General features: G+C 42.3%; 1 protein-coding gene across 2 annotated transcripts in view; it reads left to right on the forward strand.

Annotated features, from left to right (window-relative positions):
* The first annotated feature begins 1,320 nt into the window (after nucleotides 1–1,320).
* Nucleotides 1,321–19,481, forward strand: part of LOC110502352 (KH domain-containing RNA-binding protein QKI) — a 149,771-nt gene continuing 131,610 nt past the window's right edge. Inside the window, exon 1 of one of the 2 annotated variants that reach the window (XM_090216682.1) lies at nucleotides 1,321–1,676. The gene's annotated coding sequence lies outside the window, so the exon portion shown is untranslated. The remainder of the gene's footprint in view (nucleotides 1,677–19,481) is intronic. The other variant, XM_090216684.1, reaches the window with a different exon arrangement.

The following is a 19,481-nucleotide window of genomic DNA, read 5'->3' on the forward strand; positions in this document are numbered from 1 at the left end:
CAGTGGTAACGCAATTTGAGCTAGTCCACCAAGGCCAGCCCAATCCAGTGTTGCCAACTCCTCAGTAAGGAAAGTAGCTATTGGCTGTCCTAAAAGTCGCCAAATGACGTCATCGCCTAATTTGCATAATTGGCCATGTGCATGTAATTGTGATGGACGCTGTAGGAGAGAGGAATAATGTTGTGGGGGAGAAAAAACACCCTAAATATGTTTAGAACTACAAATGAACTTTTTCTGTCGATTCTTGTTGTTTTTTATGTCACAATTCCAACCCTCCTCCTTTGACCGGCAAAAGTGACCCAAAAGAGACACTGGCGGAGTTACTCAGTTTTTTATTTTATTTTTGTTTTTTTGTTTAGTTTTCTTAATTTGGTTTGGTTTTTAGCCTTATGGTCCACTTAGGAGCCTACAACAAGTCACAGTAAAACATTAACATTTTAACCATAACATTTTTTTGTATACAATCTACATTAACAATCTAAATGGATCAAAAAAAGACAATAAAAAAACTGTCAATGGCAATGTGAGAAAATTCTAGTAACTAGTCTGGCCCTAATTCAGCTTAAAATATATATATATATATGTAAGCCAGGGTGGGATCAGCCAGCGGCGGCTTCCCGCATGCGCGATTCATTTGCAGTCTGGACTCGTAGGGGTGAACATCTCCTGCTCTGACTGCAGCTGGGAGGGACTGCTGCGTGAGGACTGGGCCGCCTGTGAGTGCTTTGGGACTGGGTGGGGCCGACGGCTGCACCCGCTGCTCGTTGAGAAGAGTAGGAACTCTTAAAATCAATGGGGTGGAAATAGTACTGAAATGTCCTTATCAAGTAGAATAGTGTTACTTGCATACAATTTTACTCAAGTAGAAGTAAAATTACTGACTTTGTACTCAGAAAAGCTACTCAATCACAATACATCTGTAAATAAGAATTTGTTCTTAACTTGTTATGGCTGGGGGCAGTATTGAGTAGCTTGGATGAATAAGGTGCCCAGAGTAAACTGTCTTCTACTCAGGCCCAGTTGCTATATATGCATAGTATTAGTAGATTTGGATAGAAAACACTCTGAAGTTTCTAAAACTGTTTGAATGATGTCTGTGAGTATAACAGAACTCATATGGCAGGCAAAAACCCGAGAAAGAATTCAACCAGGAAGTGGGAAATCTGAGGTTTGTAGTTTTTCAACCCATTCCCTATCAAATGCACAGTGTCTATGGGGTCAAATTGCACTTCCTAAGGCTTCCACTAGATGTCAACAGTCTTTAGCACCTTGTTTGATGCTACTGTGAAGTGGGGGCGAATGAGAGGGGAATGAGTCAGAGAGGTCTGCCAGAGAGCCATGAGCTGGCCATGCACGTTCACGTGAGAGTTAGCTTGAGTTCCATTGCACTTCTGAAGACAAAGGAATTCTCCGGTTGGAACATTATTGAAGATTTATGTTAAAAACATCCTAAAGATTGATTCTATACATCGTTTGACATGTTTCTATGGACTGTAAACAGAACTTTTTGACTTTTCGTCTGCTCCTAGTGATCACACGTCATGAATTTGGATTACTGGGCTAAACGCGCAAACAAAAAGGAGGTATTTGGACATAAATGATGGACATTACGAACAAAACAAACATTTATTGTGGAACTGGGATTCCTTGGAGTGCATTCTGATCATAGATCAAAGGTAAGTGAATATTTATAATGCTATTTCTGACTTCTGTTGACTACACAACATGGCGGATACGTGTTTGGGTTGTTTTGGTCTCTGAGCGCTGTACTCAGATTATAGCATGGTGTGCTTTTTTGGTAAAGCTTTTTTGAAATCTGACACAGAGGTTGCATTAAGGAGAAGTGTATCTATAATTCCGTGCATGATAGTTGTATCTTTTATCAATGTTTATTATGAGTATTTCTGTAAATTGATGTGGCTCTCTGCAAAATCACCGGATGTTTTGGAACTACTGAATGTAACGCGCCAATGTATACTGAGATTTTTTTATATAAATATGAACTTTATCGAACAAAACATACATGTATTGTGTAACATGAAGTCCTATGAGTGTCATCTGATGAAGATCATCAAAGGTGATTAATTTATCTCTATTTCTGATTTTTGTGACTCTTCTCGTAGGCTAGAAAAACGGCTGTTTTTCTGTGACTTAGCTCTGACCTAACATAATCGTTTGGTTTGCTTTCATCGTAAAGCCTTTTTGAAATCGGACACTGTGGTGGGATTAACAAGAAGTGTATCTCTAAAATTGTGTAAAATACTTGTATGTTTGAGGAATTTTAATTATGGGATTTCTGTTGTTTTGAATTTGGCCCCCTGCACTTTCACTGGCTGTTGTCATATCGATCCCGACTCCTAATTGGTTCATGGTGTTTCGACCAGGAGTTTTTAAAATTCCTTTTTTATTTTTTATTTAACTAGGCAAGTCAGTTAAGAACAAATTCTTATTTACGATGACGGCCTACCCCGGCCACCCTAACGACACTGGGCCAATTGTAAAAATGTTCACGTATTACATTTAGAGTTAACATGTTAACACCACCTTTTCACATATGAGAAGAAAAACATGTTTTCACCTCACGTGAATTGCAGTCGCACATGTTAAATTTGTGGTTTCACGTGAAAAACTTTCACAAGGGAAATTTGATATCTCACATTCACATGTGGAATTGTAAAGTTCCTGTGATCACATGTGAAAATCTAATTTACAGTTTCACATGTAAGAAAACGCCACGTGAAAATCGAACATTCACATGTGGAATTGCAAGTTCACATGTGGCAGTGAAATAGTGTTATTCTCTTCAGATGTGAAAAGGGGGCGGTAACATGTTGGGGTAGCAATGTTTCCACATATGCCAGCAGCATTCCACCCTGCATACCACTGCTGGCTTGCTTCTGAAGCTAAGCAGTGTTGTCCTGGTCAGTCCCTGGATGGGAGACCAGATGCTGCTGGAAGTGGTGTTGGAGGGCCAGTAGGAGGCACTCTTTCCTCTGGTCAAAAAAAAATATCCCAATACCCCAGGGCAGTGATTGGGGACATTGCCCTGTGTAGGGTGCCGTCTTTCGGATGGGACGTTAAATGGGTGTCCTGACTCTCTGAGGTCATTAAAGATCCCATGGCACTTATCGTAAGAGTAGGCGTGTTAACCCCGGTGTCCTGGCTAAAATCCCAATCTGACCCTCAAACCATCACGGCCACCTAATAATCCCCAGTTTACAATTGGCTCATTCATCCCCCTCCTCTCCCCTGTAACTATTCCCCAGGTCGTTGCTGCAAATGAGAATGTGTTCTCAGTCAACTTACCTGGTAAAATAACGGATAAATAAAATAAATATGGAATTGCACATTTTGTAATTCCATTCTATAAAAAGCTAATTTAGCCTACCTGAATATAATAATCAAAGTATGTTATAAATAATGATTTCTTCATAAGTTGTTCTCTAACCGATGGAACAACAGTGAAAAGAACAGAAAAGCTAGAGCTCCGTGTCTCCTTATTTATCCTTTTAAACATGTAAAAGGTATTGCTGTCAGAGGTAATCAGTTAACTGAATTAAACTTTTTAAATGGTTTTTTTAACTGAGTTTTAAAAAATTATTGCATTGTCTGAAAGTGTTCAAAATGCATTAAAAACATCCTAAACATCCTACAGCTAATAACAACAATGAAATGTCAAAACAAGTTGACATTGATGTTAAAGTGTGCTTTATCAATTGACCTTATATTGCTAAACATTACTTTGGACTAAATCACAATGGCAATATTCTTGTATTGTTTTTTGTATAAATAAAAATCTTGAATCACAGCTCAATTTGAGCAATTTTAATAAAGTGAATAGTCAATATTCTGAGATTGAGAGAAATTGATAACAAATACACCTTGGAAAAGTGTTGGCACATTTGGTCTAATGTTTAGCTTCTCCCCTGGGAGACCTGGGTTCTAATCCTGCCAGTTACAACAGCACACCTGAAATGTTGGGAAAATATGTGTCATGTGAAAAATCCATGTGAAACCACCTCTGAATTTCATTTTCACGTTTAATTTTTCATTAGATTTGTTCAAATGTGAAAAATGTTTGTGACAAATCCATGTGAAACCTCATGTGGAATATATATATATATTTTACATAACATTTCTCACGTGATTTGTTCATACATGTGTTCATCCATTTTATTTAAAACATTTTATTTTACCTTTATTTAACTAGGCAAGTCAGTTCAGAAAAAAATATTATTTACAATGACGGCCGACCCCAGCCAAACCCGGACAACGCTGGGCCAATTCTGCGCCTCCCTATGGGACTCCCAATCACGGCGAGATGTGATGCAGCCTACATGTGTCCGAAAACCATGTTGTTGTTTTTCACACATGTTTTTTTCAACATATTTTTTCATGTTTTTTTAATAAGGGCCATGGCCCTCTCAATCAATCACAATGAAAGCCTGCACCCACTTTCCCTCTTTCAATGCCCCTGCCACTGTCCCCAGTAAACCATTTTATAGAGGGAGAACGAGAGAGTGAAGGAGAGGGAAGGAGGGATGGACCCAGGAGGAAACAGAAGAAACAGACCCAATTATTCCTAGCAAGGACACCACCTCTGTCTGTGTAGGGAGGAGTTTTCTTCCCCCCTTCTCTCCCTCTCAATGTATTTTATAGTGTATCTATCACAGTCTTTAGAAAGGGTTGGGCCTCTGATTTCCCATCACCCAGAATGCTCCTTGTGTGTCGCAGTGTTTCCCTAATCTGTCTTTTATCTGTGACTTTCAAGCAGCAGTGTTTTCAAAGTCACCAGGATACAGATGCTCGAGTGTAGCCAACTGTTACATTGACTACTGTGGTGATGGTAGGATACAGCAGTGCACCCATGAGAATTGCACTTAATCCAGACTGCTCCTGCAGAAAGTCACTTTCAAATGGAAGCATGTAAAATGCAGGTTGAAGATATTCCTCAGATATGGAACTTCAATCAAAGTGCAACTGTTTCTCCTTCCACGGTTACACACGCCGTTGCGTAATAATGGAATTTGTTGTCATGCCCTGACCTTAGAGAGCTGTTTAATATCTCTATTTGGTTAGGTCAGGGTGTGATGTGGGGTGGGCATTCTATTTTTTGTTTTCTATGTTTTGCTCGGGTATGGTTCTCAATCAGGGACAGCTGTCTATCGTTGTCTCTGATTGGGAATCATACTTAGGTAGCTCTTTTTCCCCTCCTTCAGTGTGGGTAGTTGACGTTTGTTAGTGGCACTATAGCCCTTTAAGCGTCATGGTTGTGACTTCGTTTGTTGGTGACATTTACTCAAATAAAAGAAAATGTACGCTGACCACGCTGCAGTTTGGTCCACTTCTTTTGACGGCCGTGACAATTTGATTGTACTAGGCAAGTCAGTTAAGAACAAATTCTTATTTACAATGACAGCCTACACCAGCCAAACCCAGGCAACACTGGGCCAATTGTGCACCACCACCCTGATCACAGCCAGTTGTCATACAGCCTGGATTTGAACCAGCATGTTTGTAGTGACACCTCAAGCAGTGAGATGCAGTGCCTTAAGACCGCTGCGCAACTCGGGAGCCCAACATGAATCCAGGTGCATATGTACTCTTTAAATCAATATGTTTGCAGATTCACAACAATCAACACATTTCCCTTCCATGAAAACGGATATACCGTACCACATTTGTTAAAAGCAGAATCCATACTTTTTCTGGTACAGTACAAATAGAGGAAAAAACGTACAATAGCATGAACTCTCCTAGAGAGACTGTCCTGTGTATCCTCCAACAGCACAAAGGAGAAAAGCGATAAGAAAAAGCCAAGCCTCAGGCACATCAGCAGGGATTCCTAATAAGAAATATAGATTTTCCTGTTTTCTTTAAATGGGGCTGAACCGCTGGCTGTGAGAAACACGCAGTAACACTTTAGTGGTTTGTGCAATGATCTGGACACTACACATGGTGTGAGGCTGAGGGATTAGTCTAGTAAAAGTGGGAGACGGAAGAGGGGGGATTTTTAGAAAGTCTAGAGGTGTGTGTGTATATGTGAGAGACGGAGAGTGGTAGAGAGACAGAGAGAGTTTTGTACATTGGAGGCATTTACATAAATAAGAGTTAAGGGGAGGTCTTAGTTTTGCTTTCTAATACACAATGTTCTGCCATAATTGGAGCAAGACTGCTGTACAAAACAAATAATGTAGTGAATCTAGTGATAGCCTAAGGTGAGTGTCTGACAGTGGAAGAGACACCTCGAAAGTATAAGAGAAACAGAAAGGAAACAGAGACAGAGGAAAGGAGACAGAAACAGAGAGAAGGAGCCAGAAACAGAGGAGACAGAAACAGCGGAGACAGAAACAGAGGAGACAGAAGGAGACAGATGTGTGGATGGGAAGAAGTCAGAAGTATCACTTTGCTGACTCTAACTGTCCTTCTGTCCTTTGACTGGGCCAGTGAAACATTGTTTTGTCTCCTGACCTTGCCTTCACCACCATTCGATCCTTCAGGACAATGTGACACTTGTTCCTGGAATGCATGGGCACTGGAAAAAGATGCCTTTGTCAGGAGAGAATGAGAAGACAATGCCCGCCACACCCACTGATACCCACACCAGGCCGGTCAGGCACTCTCTGGGGCAGATGATAATGCCCCCCTACCTTCCTTCCTTCATCCATCCATCCTTCCATCCCTCCCACCCTCCGTTCTGAGGGATAAGACACTGTTGTCCCATGGTTAGGCCGTTTAGCGGACACTTGGACAAATTGTTCCCATTCTGGGGAATGTGGTGGGAGGTATGGCCCTTGAGGTGTAGCTTACGCAATGGCTGCACATACTTCATCCCAAACTGCTACAGTACAATGGAGCCCACAGTCTGCTCAAGTAGCTTTAAAAAGGGTGAGCCGTCCCATAACAAGTGGCAGAATGTCAACAATGTGACTGTTAACAAAGAGAAAGATATACTGTATGTTTGCCACCCGAGTAGTGCGGGATTTCTTCAGAAGGCAAGAGTGGGACGTTTTTACTCAAAACAAGGCCTGTCCCAGAGGCTTCCCACATATTTTTTAACACACACACACACGGCCACTTTCTCCATTTAGTCAGAGACATTCATCCCATTGTGCGATGGCAGTTAGAATGGTGGGGTTGTTGGGTTCTGAATCAGATGGCAAGCATAAGTGAGGGATTGTATGCCTGAGACCAAGGTGGCTCTGTCCCTCGGTTCCACTGGTGAGCTGGTACTGAAATGTGGACACACACAGCAGGCCCCTGACAATGCCCTACACTCCCCCCCTCTCTGTCACTCCATGGTCTGCTTCTCTAAAAGGACTTCAATGAGGTGTGTGTGTGTGTGTGTGTGTGTGTGTGTGTGTGTGTGTGTGTGTGTGTGTGTGTGTGTGTGTGTGTGTGTGTGTGTGTGACCACTGGATTGATGAGCATCTGCCTCTGTATCTCTGTTCTCTCTCTGTCACCTACTGTGTCTCTATCAGAGCCAAAGCATATGGCTTCATCTCTCTGCTCCTGTGTGTGTAAGTGTGTTTGCGTGCGCGCGCGCGCAACATAAGGTATGTATTTATGTGTATGCGTGTGTACACGAGCTCACGTTTATCTGTTTCCCCTCACATCTTTATGAGAGATGCCATACAATGCCACATAAAACATTGTTCTGATGACATTTCTTTTCAACTATACACATTAGCTCTTGTGTCCTTTCCTGGACTTGGCAGAGCGTTGCGACCGAAAACAAATTAAAACTGTCCAATTGGCTGGCTTCATGTTTGCACCTGCACACCTGTGGCCAGGCGGCCGTCATGCTCTCCGTCTCCCGGGGCGATGGCGAGAGAGGAAACATAATGCACTTCAGACGCTTTTATCAAACCCTTTCACACAAACTCATCCCCAGATCTCCTAACGTCCTGGAAAAGTGTTCATGTGTTTTTCTAGTTAATTAACCACTTCAATTAGACCTGTGTAGCCGTGAGGGAGAGAGAGAGATGGCAAAAGCAAGAATTTGAATTTCTGTGTGCTCGTCTTCTGTACATGGTAGGGAGCAGGGTTGATGGCACACACGGGAACAATAGAAGCATATTGAGAAGAATGGAGTACAGTCTTGTAATTCTGTGTTTTAATAAATTACTACAGCATCTCCACGGTTCCTGTTGCTATCGGGGCAACTCTCTCTCACTCACACAAGATTTCTGCTCTTTCTTACCTTGTATCTACTGTATACGATGCCGGTAAATTACGGAGCCGAAGGAAGGACTTCTCTCCACGTCTGTCTATTTCCCTACCTCCAACGTCTGTGACGTGTCACTGTAAGACGCAGTGAGCCCAACAGAACCATGCCCATCCATTCCTCCCTTTCATTTCCCCTGTCTGGCCACATCATGTCACATCTCCCTCCAGATCGTCTAGGCTGTTCAACGCTGGTGTCAGAGGAAGAGGAAGAGGAAGAGTTTATGCACGCTGGCCCTGCACTCCAATTTCACCCCAGATTGGTGTTGATCGATCGGCAGACTTCAAAAGCGTCCCAGTCGGCTCTTTCCGATAGCCACTCACACAAGGATCAGAATTCCACCTCTAATAATAGGGAGCGACAGAGGGAGAGAAAAAAGAAGACACAATCGTTTAGACTCAGAGCCACCTTCATATACAAACCTGTGTTCACATTTACGCTTTCTATTCTATGTCACGTAGGATTATCCGACAGTTCAGGAAGCATTGACCGTCTTTGAGGAGGTTGAAATAGAATAGAAGAAGTGGGTCATCTGTAGGCAATTTGTAAGTGAAAGAGTTCTGATCATTTCCCTCCAGCCCTTCAGGCCACCATCCTAGGTGATGTGACTGCTCCAGACCTCCCTGACTACCCGTGCTCTCTCTCAGTGCACGTCCATGATGAAGGCTTTTGTGACATTCCAGCGTTTGACTGTGATGGAGTTGGAGTGGTGCTCGGAGATTCGTGGGGTGGCGCACAGAGCAGACCATGTAGTCCGTGGGGTTGTTGATGTGTCGACCTGGGTTAGAAGTCCAACGATGCCCAAATTGAATTGATCAACATTGGATCTGGAGGGCGGTTTGGTTTGGTGGTCAGTTAGTAGCCTAACCTGGTCACGGACGTTTAGAACGTAACCACAGGTGGGAGGAGGAGTACTGTTGTGAATGCCAGCAGGCCTCTCTGGACCATAATGACATGGGTACATTTGTAGTCGTACTCATCACGGATAGCATGTTAACATTTCCATGCGAGCCAACCCATCGAAGTGTAAGTGGTGAGTGAGCAGAGGATGTACCGTATGATCATCAACACGCTCATTGGGAATACTAGCAGCACAATGCCAGATGACACGGGCTTGGTATTCTTGGTGTCATGACGATACGTGAAACCTCCTCGTGACCCTGGAGACTGATTTGAAACATTCCCAACTGTTGCTGTAACTGAAACGCAGCACATTACTGTGTAAGACCAGTTTAGTATGTCTGTTTTAAGTTTGTCCCCTGAAAACAACAAACAGATGTTCTTATTGGACAAGTTTCAGGTAGTCCCCTATCGGTTCAGTCCATTTGCTTCTGTTTCATTCCTAGTGAATACGACCCAGACGATGTTCAACATTTTCAGACTCATCTTTGAATGTTAGTCTGCTGCAATAATGAGGTGTAGCCTATGATCGTCAATGCAGGCATAGCTCTGACAACAACCTCTTCAGAGAGCCAGGGTTCGTTGTCAAAAGCACGAGGGCCTTTCAGAGTGCCGCTTCAATTAAACCTCCTCACCACTCCCAACCACCTGACACTGGGAGTCAGAGAGGTTTCATTAGTAATGTGATCAAATAATTTCACATAGTCTTAAAAGCCAGATCCCTCTGGGAGGGCTGACCTCGTGCTTTATTTCATTGTCATTAATGTCATTACCCACTGCACTCTTAAAAGAAGGGTTCCAAAGGGGTTCTTTGCAGAGGGATAGGGTTCTACCAAGAACTGTTTTGATCAGAATAACTATTTTTTGGGAAGACAAGGGTTCTTTGTAAGGCAAAGGGTTCTACCTAGAACCTAAAACATCCTAAGAACAGTTTTTGGAAGAAAGTGTTTTTTAATGATTCTTTGGAAGGCAAGAAATGTTCTATATAGAGCCATATATAATATTTCCCAGCATGCTCCATTGCAGGAAAGTTTTAAGAATAGTTTGTTTTACTGTAATATCTGTTGTTTTTGCATTGATTGATTAATACATTAATGCTACATAAAGATAAATAACATGCAGTTTTCAAAATAACATCAATTTTTATAAACTGTTAGTAATTTGATTTTTTTGCACCCATTACTGAGATGGTTTTTCCAGTTTAGATGATTTATTCAATCTTGCCTACACTGGCAGTCATTCTGAATGCAGGTTGTGGGTGACTAACAATTCCACTTGTTGGATATCCAAACTCTGGCTGGCTTCCAATAGGAATTATACATCACTTTGCAAGCCAGCATATTGTGACTTGTAGGCCTGATGTGGCCTGTGAACCAGGAGATTCCTAACACCACTGTGTTAGGGTATAACAACGCCCTCAAAGAAAGGCCTTTATGATATATGTAATGTATTGTCATAAATAATGCAATTTTAAAGGCTAGTAAGGCTGGTGGAACTGTCCATAGAAGGTTCTAGGAAGAACCCTCCAAAGATAAAAGGGTTCTCGGTAGAACCCTTCATAGACGGTTCTAGGAAGAATCTTTAGATTATAAAATGGTTCTTGGTAGAACCCTTTATATAGGGTTTTAAGCAGAAACCTTCATAGAGGGCCATATACAGGGGGTTCTTTCAAGAGCCCTACGTAAAGGGTTCTAGATAGAATCCTCTGCAAAGGGTTCTACCCAGCACCAAAAAGTAGTTTCCCTATGGGGACAAACCGAAGAACCCTGTATGGTTCTACTTAGTACAGTTTTTTCTAAGAGTGTGGGCAAAAACTGGATAAATCAACATTGTTTCAATGTCATTTGTCAACGTATTGTGAATCTACATGGAAAATACATTCGATTTGAAAAAAGTCATTGTTTCGAGGGTGGTGTTTCAACCACAGGATTATGTCATCAAGGTAACCAATTTTCAACATAGACAAACCTTGTATAAAATATGTTGAATTTGTACCTTTGAAACAACGTCAGATCTTCAACGTAATATCCACTATAAGAAAAAGCTATAGGCTGGGCAGCACCTACTACTGGGGAGTTAGTCTATCTATCTTTGGTCTCTCATCCAGGGTTTTGATATATTTGTCACTGACTGTTACCAATGTGCTATCGTGAGAGTGATTGTTGCGAAATCTACACTTAATAGATTCACTGTTCCAAAGTGTAGGTTTACAGAGTAAATTAAATGTAGCCATACTTTATCACTCATATATCATCAAAGATACTATTTAGGCCTATATAGCATCAACAGCTATTGTGTTAAATTCAACCCAGGATTCAACTAAACATAGGCAATACATATAAGGTTTCGAGCTTTGGTTGATTTCAAATGAAATCTACAAGTTAATAATAAAATATGTTGGATTAAAGTCTCCATCTCAACTAAAAATCAACCAAACACAATTCAATATCAGTTTTGCAATGCAGTAAACAGCATATTAAGGATACCTGGTAAATGGCTTACAAACTAATGTATCAGTGTTTATTCAACTTTAAAATGAGTAACACATTCACGGCCACATTTTGAGGTTACTGTAACAATAAATGTCTTCTTACGTAATCACAGAAAGCGTGCAGGTCTGTGGAGATCTTCACACTTGCTGTATTAGTCTGCGTTGAATCTCGAACGGCATTAATCACTTGCACAATGTACTTTAATAATCTCAATTCCAATGTGCTATTAGATGAAGCACAGTGATAACACATGATAACACATTATATATCTGACATTGTATTCCCATTAGAATTTTGTTGTGCTTCTAAATGGTTGAAAGCATGGTCATTGGGAATTCAGCAAACGTTTGGCGGTCTTTTTGAAAGGGTGAAAATAGGTTGAAATGTCAACATATCAACCAAATATTACCCAATTACCTATGTTGAAATGACGTGGTGCGGTTAGTAGCGTTAGTATCGAGCTCAGATAAGCACAGTAGACGATCCTAGTGTCACAACTTCATGTGTAATTGAATACTTCTGATACTAAGAAAATGAGGTACATGGTGTGGCACCCCGAAGGAGATTATGTGTAGCATAGTGATCATCACTCCATCACTTTATCAGTTTAAACTCAAACACAGTAAAGGGGGAGTTTTACACATAGCCCAACCCACAAAATTCTGAACCAATGGGGCTCCATTCACGCGTCCTCTATCCACCCGAATGTGGTGACGGTTGGAAAAATAGCTTGAGACGTGCTGAGAATTCCAAAAGTATGAAAGCCAACAGTATTCTGGAACAGTGGTTCCCAACCTTTTTTTTTTCAGTTACTCTACCACCAACTGAATTCTGCTCTGCTTGGAGGAACCCCTAAAGTACCCCATCATGTGCATTTCACCAGTAAGCCAATGGTCTCACAAGTCTTCTCAAGTACTCCCTGTGGATGGTCCTAGTACCCCTGGTTGGGAACCACTGTTCTAGAACACTGCTGTGCCGCCACATACACCCTTAGAACTCTGAGAAGCGTTATAACCACTCCCCAGTTGCAATGGCTCTCCACATTCATTCCCAATCCAATTCTGATTAGTATCAGGCAAAATGACTGGGTAGTGTGGAGTCAGTCAAAAGGTCCAACGTCAAGTCCCACTCTATGAATTCTGTGACTTCATCCCTTCAGGGCAGTCTTGTGTTGATAAAGTAGATCTTGTTTCCGAGGATGATGCTGAGACTGGATTATTTTGTCTCAGCAGCACTCCTTTAGTTATTTAGTCCCTGCTGCCGAGGCTCCCACGGGGCCGAGGCTCCCACAGTTCTGTTCTGACCCACTTTCTACATGTACCAATGTATTTTCTATTGGGAAACCCCCCCTCCAGGCAGTACTGTGAGTACTGAATAAGGCCAATGTGATATGTGGATTCTGACAGGCCCCACAGGGATCTGAAGCACCTCTGGAGTGCATCTTGGGTCAGAGGGGCAGAATCAAACACACACACACACCAGACCACCCCCCAGGCTACCCGTGACATCATATGACAAGTGAAGGTGTGTGTTACAGTATATAAGAGTGTGTGTGGACATGTGTGTGTGTGTGGACGTGTTTAATAGTAAACAAAACAACAATTTCACCAAATGGAGACATTTTGTTTGTCCCCACAAGGTCCAATGCTATTTCTAGGGAGGTTAGGGTTAGAATTAGTTTTAGGGTTAGGGTTAGGAGTTACGGTTCGGTTTAGGATTAAGGTTAGGGTTTGGTTTAGGGGTTAGGGTTTGGTTTAGGGTTAGGGGTTAGGTAAAATAGGATTTTGAATGGGACTTAATTGTTTGTCCCCACAAGGTTAGTTGAGTGTGTGTGTGTGTGTGTGTGTGTGTGTGTGTGTGTGTGTGTGTGTGTGTGTGTGTGTGTGTGTGTGTGTGTGCGCGTGCGTGCAAATGCGTGCGTGTGTGTGTGTGTGTGTGTGCGTGTCAGCCAGCAGGATCCCACCAGCCATGTGCTAGTGTGGCCTGCTGCTGCATCCCATAGTGACTCAGACCGCACATTTCATCTGCCCTGCAGGGGGCTAATTAACACTCTCCACCAGCCTGAGTAAGCAAAGTTAAAAAGACATACAGCAGACAAAGACGACAGAGCAACATACCGCACAGACGGCAGAACTATTTCAGAACAGATGAAACCAGAACACATACAGGCAAAACAGGTCAATGGACTTACAAAGAGACACAGGGACGCACATCGCCACTGGCTCCGATCCTGGTGATGTCAGTCAGTGTATGAAAACGGATGTTACAGGAGCGGCAAACGTTCAATAACCAAAACTCTCTTGTTAACAGTCACTAATGTGTTTTCACAGAGAGCAAGAGAGAGAACAGTGGGCCTGTGGAGTCACACAGCCTCTCGGCTATAACCACCAAAGTGTGGAAACAAAACAAAGTAATTAGCACTAATTAAACCCTTTCCAAAGTGCGCGTCCACACTTTCCAATGAGAAAGTCGTTCCTCTGGGAGCGAGGTAATTCCGTTCGAGTGTTTAAACTCCAACTCCTCTGAACGGGGGCCGGGTTGAGAGGTCGGCGTGAAACTTTTTTACGACATGTTGTCGAGAGAGAGACAGAGAGAAATGGGGGCTGAGAGAATCAGAGAAGGCCCTTAATTAGGCACTGCTGATCTGAAGAGACCCTTCATTAGCAGCTAATGTTGCTAATGACCACAGAGAAGGCTGTTGGGCTCGTCGGTAGAACAAGCCCACTCAGGCAGAGGGTGCGACATGTGGCTAAGTGATGTGACATGATACAACCTTAAACACTTTCCCCCTGCTCTCCACATAGGGTGTTGCTGTAAAATGTTTATGACAATTTTGGATGATGCTTGTAATGATATACTTAAGCAATAAGGCCCGAGGGGGTGTGGTATATGGCCAATATACCACGGCTAAGGGCTGTTCTTACGCACGACGCAACGAGTGCTAGGACACAGCCCTTAGCCGTGGTATATTGGCCATATATCACAACCCCCCCCCCCCCCCCCCCCCAAGGTGCCTTATAGCTATTAAAAACTGGTTACCAACGTGATTAGAGCAGTAAAAATATAGATTTTGTCATACCTATGGTATACGGTCTGATATGCCACGGCTTTCAGCCAACCACCCAGTTTATAAAATGTTTTCAACCGCATAACATTGATTCTTAATTATGGTGTAGACTACACATAGGGAACATCTGCTGTCACCTTACATGAAGCATGCTAAACAAGTCTGAAAAGAAAAGCTCTTAATACATTTGATGCTCTCTAGAGATGGATAGTACTCTCTCACGAAATCATCTCCAGTTCCTGACTAACGAATGGGAGAAGTTGACACATCTCACCATGAGACAGGCAACATAACAAAGTCAAAATAACATTGCAGAACCTCAAATATGTTTACGAACCTGTCAAATGTCATCTCGGCCATTTACTGTATATTCCGTGGAACAGGAGGATAAGTACTTTACAATTGGGTTGTATGTGAATCACTGGACTGTGGTGGCAACTGACTATAAAGGAATGACTGGACATCGCATGTGCTGACGTCAAACTTTGACCTTACAGGAGAGTTTACGATGACATACTAATTGCGGTTCAATGGGAGCGAGGGAGAAACCAGCAACACAGAGTTACACAGACCAGCCACATGCCAGTGTTTAATGAGGTCATCGCCCTAATAGTGTTAGGACTAACATGATCTTCTCTTGGTCCTGTCACAGCTCCACAATGTGAGAGTAGGGGATTTCACTGGTGCTGAATCCTCTCCTGTAAAAAACACTTCAATAAAGTGCTGGTTTTGTATTTAAAATACGTGAGGGATTCTGCTGGTGTAGTCAAGAAAATCATTTCTGCTGACGGTTGTCCAACAGATCATACTGAGCATGGGCACTGTTTATGTTACGCACGCCTCTAAGAAGAGGGAACGCAACCCCCTGCTACAACTAAACTCTCTGTGAAGCGAAAGAGGTATGGACTGTAGGTGCGAGTAAGAATGACAACAGGCAGAATGTGGTACCGTTTTACAAGGACTTTATTCCTGTACACGGTAATATGGGGAAAAGGGGCTGGACAGAACCAAAGCAAAGAAAGTAAATCTCAAAGCCCCCCCCCCCCCCCTCCTATCTTACCTGCCTACCCACTACTTACCTAATTTAGCACCACCTGGTGCCCTAACCAAAATACAGGGAGTGGTCCGCCCAGGTCTTACCTAGTGTGCCTAGACAATGAATATACTACGGGTATATGTATGCCCGCGGTCCTCTTGCCTAAGCACTCCCAAGGTGCCTTCCCCTTCTCCCCTGGGAACAAATGAAACATGGGAATAACAATTTCACAAACAAACTAAAAAAACAAAGGACATCAAATAGGCTCTACCTGAGCAACAAAGTCACAGAGAACATACCAACTTCCCAGCAATGAACTCCCATCAAAATCAACCTCTAGCAAAAAACTCTATCACAAACAATCGCTCTGCAATGACCTCCCAGAAAAATACATCTCTAGCAAAATCTCTCTCAGCAATCCCTACCTCCAAAATCTCTCTCTCCTGAACAGAACACTGGCTTTTATATAGCTTCAGAATGAATGTAACTGGAGACAGCTGTGTCTTGACGAGGGGGCGGGGTCAGCTCTCCAATTAGCCCTGGAGTCGACCAATCAGCTGCTTGAGGGATTTCAGGAAGCCATTTCCTGAAATAAACACATGCAAGTACACAAACTACAACACATGAACTGGGGAACGTAACACGCCCACCACGAAAATTGCAAACCTAGTTTTGCAATAACAAAAGCCATCGCTTCCCCAGTTAGTAAACCTGTGATAGAGCGTCAGCAACCACATTCGCCGAGTTTCTCCAGCTTTAGTATTTAGTATTTATTATTTAGCATTTAGCATTTAGTGTTTTATGAAGATTCCCAAGGCAGTTGCTACACTTCCTGGGGTCCAAACAGGAAACAAAACACAACAAATAAAATACATAAATACATAATGTGCATAATACTACTGTCCATACAATACATAATATATAAAAATGTCTGTGTCTCTTCACAGTCCCCGTCGTGCGTTAAGGTGTTTTATCTGTTTATCCAGTTTTTTTTATTTTTTATCTGGTATTATTGCTAGTTGGAGTTACCTGGGGTGACAGAGAGTGTAGTCATGGCTCTATTTAGTACTGTGCTTTTCCCAGCTTCTGTTCTGGACCTGGGGTCTGTGAAGAGGCATCTGGCTGCATGTTTTGTGTTGTACCGATGAGTGTCCGAACTGTGTGCCGACTGCTTGAAAAGACCGTTTGGTACCTTTTAACCCATCAACACCTTGCTCAAAGGCCAATAGCGATGCAGTCTATCTCTCAACTTTGGCCCAGGAGAAATTGAGATGCATACCACTGACATTCACCATCCTTGTACATCTAAGTGCAACAAGTTCTGCTCTGTTCTGAACCAACTGCAATTTTCCTAAGTGTTTCTTTGCCTCATCTGACCACACAACCGGGCAGTAGTCCAGGTGCGACCAAACTAGGGCCTGTAGGACCTGCCTGGTTGATTTTGATGTCAAGAAAGCATAGCAACACCTTATTGTGGACAGACTACCAAGTTTAGTAACCATTGCGTCTATATGTTTTGACCATGACAGCTTGCTATCTAGGGTTATTCCCAGCTGTCTCCTCAACCTGCTCAATCACCACATTATTCAATAATAGATCTAGACGAGGTTTCGGGTTGAGTGGGTGAATTGTCGCAAATATTATGCTTTTAGTTTTAGAAATATTTAGCACCAGCCTATTGCTAGTCACCCATTCTAAAACTGACTGAATCTCTATGTGAAGGGTGTCAGTTACAGTTGAAGCCGGAAGTTTCCATACACTTAGGTTGGAGTCATTACAACTCGTTTTTCAACCACTCCACAAATGTCTTGTTAATCAACAAACTATAGTTTTGGGAAGTCGGATAGGACATCTACTTTTGTGCATGACACAAGTCATTTTTTACAACAATTGTTTACAGACCGATTGTTTCACTTATAATTTAGATTTGTCTCTCCTCTGATCATTGTTGCGGTTTCTTTTTTTTCTTTTCGTTTTGTCTGCGATGACTGACATGCAGTATTTTCCTTATCTTTTCCATTGACCTGTATTTATCTATACTTCTGATCGTCATCCATTCTTTGTTCCCTCGTGTCATCAACAAGTCTGCATGGTGTGATTGCAGTAATAATGCAAAACCTGTCTCCCCATGAACCTGGCTCATTCCCCACTCTCAACTCAATACCCTTACAGGCAGGAAGAACAAACAAACAACATACAGTTTAAGTCGGAATTTTACATACACTTAGGTTGGAGTCATTAAAACTTGTTTTTCAACCACTCCACAAATTTCTTGTTAACAAATTATAGTATTGGCATGTCGGTTAGGACATCTACTTTGTGCATGACACAAGTAATTTTTCAAACAATTTTTTAAAGAGAGATTCTTTGACTTATATTTCACTGTATCACAATTCCAGTGGGTCAGACATTTACATACACTAAGTTGACTGTGCCTTTAAACAGCTTGGAAAATTCCAGAAAATGATGTCATGGCTTTAGAAGCTTCTGCTAATTGACATCGTTTGAGTCAATTGGAGGTGTACCTGTGGATGTATTTCAAGGCCTACCTTCAAACTCAGTGCCTCTTTGCTTGACATCATGGGAAAATCAAAAGAAATCAGCCAAGACTGGTACATCCTTGGGAGAAATTTCCAAATGCCTGAAGGTACCACGTTCATCTGTACAACCAATAGTAAAGTATAGTATAAGTATAAACACCATGGGACCACACAGCCGTCATACCGCTCAGGAAGGAGACGCGTTCTGTCTCCTAGAGATTAACGTACTTTGGTGCAAAAAGTGCAAATCAATCCCAGAACAACAGCAGGACCTTGTGAAGATGCTGGAGGAAACAGGTACAAAAGTATCTATATCCACAGTAAAACGAGTCCTATATCGACATAACCTGAAAGGCCGCTCAGCAAGAAAGAAGCCACTGCTCCAAAACCGCCATAAAAACCCAGACTACGGTTTGCAACTGCATATGGGGACAAAGATCGTACTTTTTGGATAAATGTCCTCTGGTCTGATGAAACAAAATAGTACTGTTTGGCCATAATGGCCATCATTATGTTTGTAGGAAAAATGGGGAGGCTTGCAAGCCGAAGAACACCATCCCAATTGTGAAGCACGTGGGTGGCAGCATCATGTTGTGGGGGTGCTTTGCTGCAGGAGGGACTGGTGCACTTCACAAAATAGATGGCTCATGAGGAGAAAATGACATGGATATATTGAAGCAACAGCTCAAGACATCAGTCAGGATGTTAAAGCTTGGTTGCAAATGGGTCTTCCAAATGGAAAATGACATACTTCCAAAGTTGTGACAAAATGGCTTTAGGACAACAAAGTCAAGATATTGGAGTGGCCATCACAAAACCCTGACCTCAATCTTATAGGAAATTTGTGGGCAGAACTGAAAAAGCATGTGCGAGCAAGGAGGCCTACAAACCTGACTCAGTTACACCAGCTCTGTCAGAAGGAATGGGCCAAAATTCACCCAACTTATTGTGGGAAGCTTGTGGAAGGCTACCCGAAACGTTTGACCCAAGCTAAACAATTTAAAGGCAATGCTACCAAATACTAATTGAGTGTATGTAAACTTCTGACCCACTGGGAATGTGATGAAAGAAATAAAAGCTGAAATAAATCATTCTCTCTACTATTATTCTTACATTTCACATTCTTAAAATAAAGTGGTGATCCTGACTGACCTAAGACAGGGAATTTTTACTTGGATTAAATGTCAGGATTTGTGAAAAACTGAGTTTAAATGTATTT

This window comes from Oncorhynchus mykiss, chromosome 23 (assembly GCF_057628025.1).
Source record: "Oncorhynchus mykiss isolate SJ-2025 chromosome 23, ASM5762802v1, whole genome shotgun sequence".
NCBI lineage: Eukaryota > Metazoa > Chordata > Actinopteri > Salmoniformes > Salmonidae > Oncorhynchus > Oncorhynchus mykiss.